The following is a 9,157-nucleotide window of genomic DNA, read 5'->3' on the forward strand; positions in this document are numbered from 1 at the left end:
CAACATCGTATTACATGTTCTTCCATCTTTCTTTTCAATATTATTATCCAACCTTTCCAACAAATACTCACCTATTGTTCCACCATTTATAAATAATACTACCTATTACGCATTTACATCCCGGGCAACGCCGGGTCTCTCAGCTAGTCATTAATATAATCTGTTATATACAAATGTTATATACTTGTGTACATGAGGCTGGAGTACTATAAATTAATGCATAAATAAGCAAATACTTCAAAAGTTGTTTATTCATAAACTAGTGTAATACGATATAAATAATGTATTGCACAAATAACAAGTAGAACAATTGCACTCACATTTTAGTGATTAGTTAATATACATGGGAGAGAACCGCTGGTGTGCTGCACGTCTCGCCGTTCTGACCGCCAGACCACTGTGACCCGCATACACATCCACGTATGTCACTTCCTGTGACACGTTATGGGCGGAAGAGGCTTCTCTGGTCTCCTCGGCTGCTGCACTGCCAGGCACTTCAGTCTCCGGTCCTCCCAGGATAATAGATTCAGCGTGTTTCGCTGAGGCTTCGGCAGGAATCTTCCTGGCGTGTAATTGTTCTATTTGTTATTTGTGCAATACATTATTTATATCGTATTACACTATTGCGGAATCTCTCTTCTTTCCATTTGGGTTTCCACCTGATGAGGACATGGTACATATAACAGAGGGTGTATCATTATACGAGACTCCAACCGAGGAATGCTTCACAAGGGCTCGTGTCAGAGAGTGATGGACCTGTGACATGCTACATGCAATAAGAAGAATATTGTGAGTGGGACAAACACATACTGATAGCAGTATATTCCCCCCACTGGTCCACACTATTGTTTTTTGGTCTCTTCTTTCTCTTTCCATATATCACCTGACTCACCAAGCGCTCCCCCCTTACCTGGAAGACGAAAACTACTACAATTAGGACAGCGGACAGTCCTATTTAAGGGTGGAGAGCAGCTATTATGCTTCACATATATTTTCACTATTGTCACTTGTTCTTTTGGGTGAAGGGTTTGGCACAATTTGAAGTATTACATCACCATATGGTTATTGTCCCATGATTTGTGGTTATTACACATTATATATATATATATATATATATATATATATATATATATATATATATATATCTCACTTTACACAGTTCACATTCATCTAGAAGCGCCCGGTCCATATTTTTTTCTATATAAAGTACATTTAGCCAAAATCAGCCTACAGCCGCGCTTATAGCGCCTTGCGACTTCGCTCCAAAACAAATCAATTGACTCCGGCGCAAGCGCTTATAGTAGGAGCGACTGAAAATTTGGAAGCCGGCAAAATGTAATATTTTTTGTAGAGACAGTCACCACATGTGACTGTCTCTAAACCAATCAAATTGCGCGGCGCGGCCCCTTTAGTGACGTCACTGGCGAATGTCGCTAAAAAACTAATTTTAACTTTCGCTGGTGGCGACGGGTGATGTCATCGGTCGCGTCGCTAGCACTATAAGTGCGGCCTTACATAGACGGCCAAGTTGCACGTTTTAGGAGTAGCTAGCTGGGCTTCACCTTTATTTTATGATGCCAGCTACCCCTACCATCACACCAAGCTCCTACAGTACCACCAACGTGAGCCAACAAGGACCAGCCTCAGGGCCAACCTCCTACACTACCACCCAACGTGAGCCAACAAGGACCAGCCTCAGGGCCAACCTCCTATACTACCACCCAACGTGAGCCAACAAGGAGCAGCCTCAGGGCCAACCTCCTACACTACCACCCAACGTGAGCCAACAAGGAGCAGCCTCAGGGCCAACCTCCTACACTACCACCGTGAGCCAACAAGGACCAGCCCCAGGGCCAACCTCCTACACTACCACCCAACGTGAGCCAACAAGGAGCAGCCTCAGGGCCAACCTCCTACACTACCACCCAACGTGAGCCAACAAGGAGCAGCCTCAGGGCCAACCTCCTACATTACCACCCAACGTGAGCCAACAAGGACCAGCCTCAGGGCCAACCTCCTACACTACCACCCAACGTGAGCCAACAAGGAGCAGCCTCAGGGCCAAGCTCCTACATTACCACCAACGTGAGCCAACAGGGCGCAGCCTCAGGGCCAACCTCCTACACTACCACCAACGTGAGCCAACAAGGAGCAGCCTCAGGGCCAACCTCCTACACTACCACCAACGTGAGCCAACAAGGAGCAGCCTCAGGGCCAACTTCCTACACTACCACCCAACGTGAGCCAACAAGGACCAGCCTCCGAGCCAACCTCCTACACTACCACCCAACGTGAGCCAACAAGGACCAGCCTCAGGGCCAACCTCCTACACTACCACCAACGTGAGCCAACAAGGAGCAGCCTCAGGGCCAACCTCCTACACTACCACCAACGTGGGCCAACAAGGAGCAGCCTCAGGGCCAACTTCCTGCACTACCACCCTTCGTGAGCCAACAAGGAGCAGCCTCAGGGCCAACCTCCTACACTACCACCAACGTGAGCCAACAAGGAGCAGCCTCAGGGCCAACCTCCTACACTACCACCCAACGTGAGCCAACAAGGAGCAGCCTCAGGGCCAAGCTCCTACACTACCACCCAACGTGAGCCAACAAGGAGCAGCCTCAGGGCCAACCTCCTACACTACCACCCAACGTGAGCCAACAAGGAGCAGCCTCAGGGCCAACCTCCTACACTACCACCAAACGTGAGCCAACAAGGAGCAGCCTCAGGGCCAACCTCCTACACTACCACCCAACGTGAGCCAACAAGGAGCAGCCTCAGGGCCAACCTCCTACACTACCACCCAACGTGAGCCAACAAGGAGCAGCCTCAGGGCCAACCTCCTACACTACCACCCAACGTGAGCCAACAAGGAGCAGCCTCAGGGCCAACCTCCTACACTACCACCCAACGTGAGCCAACAAGGAGCAGCCTCAGGGCCAACCTCCTACACTACCACCCAACGTGAGCCAACAAGGAGCAGCCTCAGGGCCAACCTCCTACACTACCACCCAACGTGAGCCAACAAGGACCAGCCTCAGGGCCAACCTCCTACACTACCACCCAACGTGAGCCAACAAGGAGCAGCCTCAGGGCCAACCTCCTACACTACCACCCAACGTGAGCCAACAAGGAGCAGCCTCCGAGCTAACCTACACTACCACCAATGTGAGCCAACAGCAGCCTCAGGGCCAACCTCCTACACTACCACCAACGTGAGCAAACAAGGAGCAGCCTCAGGGCCAACCTCCTACACTACCACCCAACGTGAGCCAACAAGGAGCAGCCTCAGGGCCAACCTCCTACACTACCACCCAACGTGAGCCAACAAGAAGCAGCCTCAGGCCAACCTTCTACACTACCACCAACGTGAGCCAACAAGGAGCAGCCTCAGGGCCAACCTCCTACACTACCACCAACGTGAGCCAACAAGGAGCAGCCTCAGGGCCAAGCTTCTACATTACCACCCAACGTGAGCCAACAAGGACCAGCCTCAGGGCCAAGCTCCTACACTACCACCAAATGTGAGCCAACAAGGACCAGCCTCAGGGCCAACCTCCTACACTACCACCCAACGTGAGCCAACAAGGAGCAGCCTCAGGGCCAACCTCCTACACTACCACCCAACGTGAGCCAACAAGGAGCAGCCTCCGAGTCAACCTACACTACCACCAAATGTGAGCCAACAAGGACCAGCCTCAGGGCAAAGCTCCTACACTACCACCCAATGTGAGCCAACAAGGACCAGCCTCAGGGCCAAGCTCAGTTTGCACATGTGCAATGGGGCAGCTCAGTTTGTGCATGCGTGGTGGGGAAGCTTCGCTTATGCGCGGTGGGGAAGCTTCGTTTGAGCATTCGCGGTGGGGAAGCTCTGTTTGATCATGCGTGGTGGGGAAGCTCAGTTTGCGCATGCGTGTACATGGTGGAGACTCCAGGAGTGCGTAGGACTTCAGTGGCCAGAACAGCGCGGAGCAGGCAAGACTTGTAAGGATCGCAGGCAGATGGCAGATAGCAGATAGCGTGGTCAGGGTCAAAGGCAAGTGGCGTGGTCAGGTTCACAGGCAGACGTCGAGGGCAGGAAGGCAGGAAGGCAGGAAGGCAGGGAAGCAGGTACAGGACTGGAACTCATGAACAGGACTTGGACTTGCTAACAGGAAACAGACTGGGGCAAGCTAGTTCAATAGCAAGGGCCTTTAATATGAAATCAGGACTACAAGGAACAGGTCAGGTCAGATCATGACAGAAACAGAAGGAGTCAGGGTCACAAAACACAGGCAAAGAGGAACAGGAAACTATCAGGCAGGCAGAGACAGAAACACTACACAGTGTAATACTGTTGTGAATAAATTTGTGCAAACAAAGCTCAAAAATGACTACTCACAATAAAGCAGTCAAATTCAGGCAGTCATCCAACTTAAGGGGTGGATGTTCCCTGTGTATACAGCAGCCACCAGCCCCCAACCCCCAAGGAGAAAAAAAGAAGATACCATATAGTGCAGATGGTATTTAGTATTAAAAGGGATTCAAAAGAGGCGCATGCGCGATGGAAAGGCAGATGGCTGCTTAAGCCTAGAGCTCCGTCCCCCGCCAACACATTAAAGCTGAAAAAACCACTTTATTGCGACCTTCAATCCCCAGCACTTATACTCAGTGAATAAAGAGCAATCAGAGATGGCCCCGCAATCTAATAAAAAGAAAGCCACGGGCGATCTTCGCAGATACCTCAACAGATCTGCGGCAAAGGGTTCCGGTGCCGAAATGGCGGCGGGCTCAGCCGCGGGGTCGGACTCCGACCGCGAGGAGGAAGCAGTGGAGGAGCCTGAACAGCTGCCGGTAAGGCGCTGTGATTTTGACCGGCTCTATAATGACATGCATAAACTGTTTCGGGCAGAAATACAGGAACTTCGCAAGGAGGTTCAGGGAGTGGGGGAGCGCACAGGGGCGCTGGAAGAAAAAATGGCGGCAACTTCAAAAGCCATGCGAAAATCTGACAAGAGATCCTCACACTTACAAGCCCAAATCACAGAATTAGCAGAGCGGCAGGAAGATGCAGAGAACAGGGATCGCCGCAATAACATACGGATCCGTGGCATCCCTGAAGAGATTACAGAGATAGACGACTTTGTTTCTCGCTGGATGGCATCCCTGCTGCCCGACACCCCTACACCGGAGCTCCTGATGGACCGCTGCCACCGCGCTCTCAGGAGCCGACCTGTTGCTAATCAACAGCCACGCGATGTAATAGCACGACTGCATTTCTTTCGTACCAGAGAAGCACTTTTCCAGAAGACACGCACCCAAAATGCCTGCAAGTTCGAAGAAACTAACCTCCAACTGTTTCAGGATCTCTCCCCGCTCACACTGGCTAGACGGCAGAAACTGCAGCCGGTCACGAGGCTCCTTCGGGACAGAGCCATTAGATATAGATGGACCTTCCCGTTCGGCCTACTTGTCATCAAGAACGGGAGGGCCATCTCCATGAGAGAACCAGAAGAGGGGGATGATTTCCTCCACAAACTGGGAGTGAAAGAGGCCCCGATCAACAGGCCTCAAGAGGAGCCATCACGAGAGGTGGACTGGCAGAGAGTGGCTAGCCCCAAACGGAGCCGGGAGCCGCAGAAGGGCGACACCGATTGAAACAAGGGACACTGCAATGTGTTTTACACTATGTAAATCAGCCCAAACCAACTTAAAGTTTCCGCAGTTGCGGACCCAGTTTGCGTCAAAATGGCGCTGTTGACATACACTCTCACCCAAGCAGTGAGGAGACTGCCCCCACCGAAGCCCCAGCAATGGGACAAAATAATCCCCTTAAAAACACGTGGAAACGAGCTAAAAAAGAAGATCAGCGGCACACTTACCTTGTCGGGCGGCTGAGAAGAGAAAAGCGGGTCACGGTGGATGGCGGTGACACGCAGGTTGACCAAGATGGAGGCGTTCCTGGTCATGGCAGACGGAGAAACCAGCACCGGATGAAGAAGGACCAGTGGCGGGAAGACAACGCGGGAAGACATCCATCTCTGTGACCAGCCGAGGAGAAAATGGCGCCACCCGGAAGGACGTCACAGGATATGGCCCGGCGGCCATCTTGGTAGAGGCAGAGGTGGTACCATCTAAAGACAAGAGGCCAAAGGCGGACATACGTCATAGGCCCGCGACGGACATTGTCGCGAGGAGTTTAAGCACCCACCATAGACATGTATTTCAGCCTAAACTCAGCCACATAAACACCAGTAAAGAAAACAATAAAAATCACACACAGCTCACTATATAGGGAACATAAATCAGAAACACTGAGAGAATTAAAAGGGACTCCCGGGCCCTAGAGGTAAGGGGGGGACAGAAAGGAGGTCCATAGCTCTATAAGCATAGGACACATCCCAGAACACAGAATACAGGCATAAGGAGAGTGAGTTACGGTCACACATGGTTCCGGTTTATCATAATAAAAAAAAAAAAAAAAAAAAAAAAAAAAGGGGGGGAGAAGAAGAAAAGAGAGGGGAGGGGGGGGAAAGTTTAAAAAAAAAAAAAAAAAAAAAAAGTGGTTACTGTTTTTGTTTTATATGGCATTACTTGGCGGGGAGGAGAGGGAGGAGAGCTCACGCCTACCATCGTCATGGGACTCCACGTGGGCACCTGGGGGCTATCCCTCAGGGAGCCCATGCAAGACCCCACTGGGCCGGTGGGAGGGGACTCTAGAGACGGGAGGGAAACCACCCGGGCTGGGGACCTGACCGGACACCCAGGAGGGGCAACCAGGGTGACAGCGGGGGGTCGACCCCGTCTGTACACCAAAGGTTCTATTTGTCTATGTTGTGTTCCCCATGTTTCCCCGGTGTGTGCCCCTTCGTTTTTCCCACATGCAGACCGTGAGTCCAGAAACAAGGGCAAGGAACAGAGTCCGGAGATAGATCTGAGGACCACGCCCCATAACTGGGCCAGCAGTGTGCATGATAACACAAAGAGTCTTCCATACCAGCAGGCATCAGAGGGACCCTGGATAAGCACCCCAGCCGTCGTCACACCATGGGCTCTGTCGGTTGATTTTGAAAGAGAAAAGGTCAGGCAATACACTCATGAGTAAAGGGATCACTATTATTTCACACAATGTGAAAGGCTTTAACAATCCAGGGAAACGCAGACTAGCTATGGCGGACTATAAAAAAACAGACCCCGACATAATTTTGTTACAAGAAACGCATTTCTCCAAAACTAGCTCACCAAAATATATTGATTATAGATTTAGGAATTGGTTCTCAGCCTCAGCCACCAAAAAAAAAAGAGGAGTAGCTATTTTACTGCATAACCGTTTGCCCTTTGCGATTAAGACCATTAAAAAAGACTACAACGGCCGATTTTTAATTATAATCGGCGAAATAAGAGGCCAACCGATCACACTGGCAAACGTTTATGCGCCAAGTGAAGGCACAGAAGCTTTCCTGGAACGGTTTTTCTCAGTCCTCCAGAGGATAGCACAGGGATGCATAATACTAGGGGGCGATTTTAATCAGACACTAGATCCAGCAATGGATAGATGCACCCCGAACGGCAAAGTTAAATCAAAGGTTAGACAAACCTGGAATAGAGGGCTGAGAGCTAATAATTTGTTAGATATATGGCGGGAACAACACCGCCAGGACAAAGGATTTACATTTTACTCCCACCCACATGACAGATATAGTAGGATAGATTACCTCTTTGTATCCAATAGAATGGTTTCACAGATCTCCCACTCGGGCATCCACGATATTTCGTGGTCAGATCATGCGCCGATAGAGCTGCGGTGCTCCGATTTTATTCTAGACAGACCAGGAGCGAACTGGAAACTAAATGAAGTTTTAATAAAAATCCCCGATATTGCACAAAAGGTAGGGGATAGAATCAGGGAATATTTTCAAGAGAATATGGGAAGCGTGACTTCGCAGGCTACCCTATGGGAGGCCCATAAGGCAACTCTGAGAGGAGAGCTCATAAGGATTGCAAGCAAGCGAAAGAGGGAGAAGGACACAAAAATTAATCGGTTACAAGAAGAATTGGCAGTCCTCTCAGCTCGACATAAAATTAGCAAAGATGCAATGACCCTTAAGGAGTTGCTAGACACTAAAACCAAACTTAATATCTTGCTGACCTCCCGTGCTGAAAAGGAGCTGACATGGTCTAGACGGAAATTTTTCGAGAAAGCAAACAGGCCAGATACCCTACTTGCCAACAAATTACGAGACAAAAACCAAGTCTCCCAAATTCAGACAATTCGAACAAAACAGGGGGATCTGACCTCTGACCCCAAAAAAATAGTCCAAGAATTTAAAACATATTATGAAACCCTTTACGATGGGGCGAAGGTGGCACACACGCCAACCACAAAAACACGGCTAAAGACGTTCTTAGCAGAGGCTCATTTGCCTAAAGTGACCAGAGAGGAGAGGGACGCACTACAGGCAGACTTTACTATCGAGGAACTCCTAGAGGTAATGAAGTCATTAAAAGCAGCCAAGGCCCCAGGCCCAGATGGCTTTTCCAATCTCTATTATAAGAAATTTCGTAAAATATTAGCTCCTCATCTACTAAAACTATGCAATTCCTTCCTGGATGGTGCCCCCATCCCGGGCTCGATGCTCCAGGCGTCTATCTCAGTAATCCACAAACCAGGAAAGGACCCAGCGGACTGTAAAAGCTACAGGCCCATCTCGTTAATAAACTCAGATACAAAAATCTTTTCCAAACTTTTAGCTAACCGCCTTAACCAGGTGTTGTCCAAGTTGGTCCATCCTGATCAAGTGGGGTTCATATGTGGTCGACAAGCAGCTGATAACACCAGACGGATTATAGATTTGATTGATCTGGCGCACAAAAAGAATATCCCGTCTATGGTGCTTAGTTTAGATGCAGAAAAAGCGTTCGACAGAATTGACTGGCCCTACTTGAGAGAGACGCTGGGGGCGTTTGGCCTAGGTGGGAGAATGATTGAGGCAATTCTCGCTCTATATAAGGGACCGACGGCGAAGGTCAGACACCAGGGCTTCCCCTCGGAAGAATTCCAGATTAAGAGCGGCACCAGGCAAGGCTGTCCTCTGTCACCCCTTCTCTTTGCGTTATGCATCGAACCCCTAGCGGCGCATATCCGCCTCAGCCCGAATATAGTAGGAATCCAAATTAG

General features: G+C 50.0%; 1 long non-coding RNA gene across 1 annotated transcript; it reads right to left on the reverse strand.

The window, feature by feature from the left end:
* Positions 1–350: 350 nt before the first annotated feature.
* Positions 351–7,043, reverse strand: LOC142474891 (uncharacterized). The gene is made up of 3 exons (XR_012790614.1): positions 6,977–7,043; positions 5,862–6,113; positions 351–659 (listed from the first exon to the last, which is right to left on the reverse strand). It is a non-coding gene; the product is annotated as an uncharacterized LOC142474891 (long non-coding RNA).
* Positions 7,044–9,157: the final 2,114 nt, after the last annotated feature.

The sequence above is a fragment of the Ascaphus truei genome, unplaced genomic scaffold (assembly GCF_040206685.1).
Source record: "Ascaphus truei isolate aAscTru1 unplaced genomic scaffold, aAscTru1.hap1 HAP1_SCAFFOLD_1012, whole genome shotgun sequence".
NCBI lineage: Eukaryota > Metazoa > Chordata > Amphibia > Anura > Ascaphidae > Ascaphus > Ascaphus truei.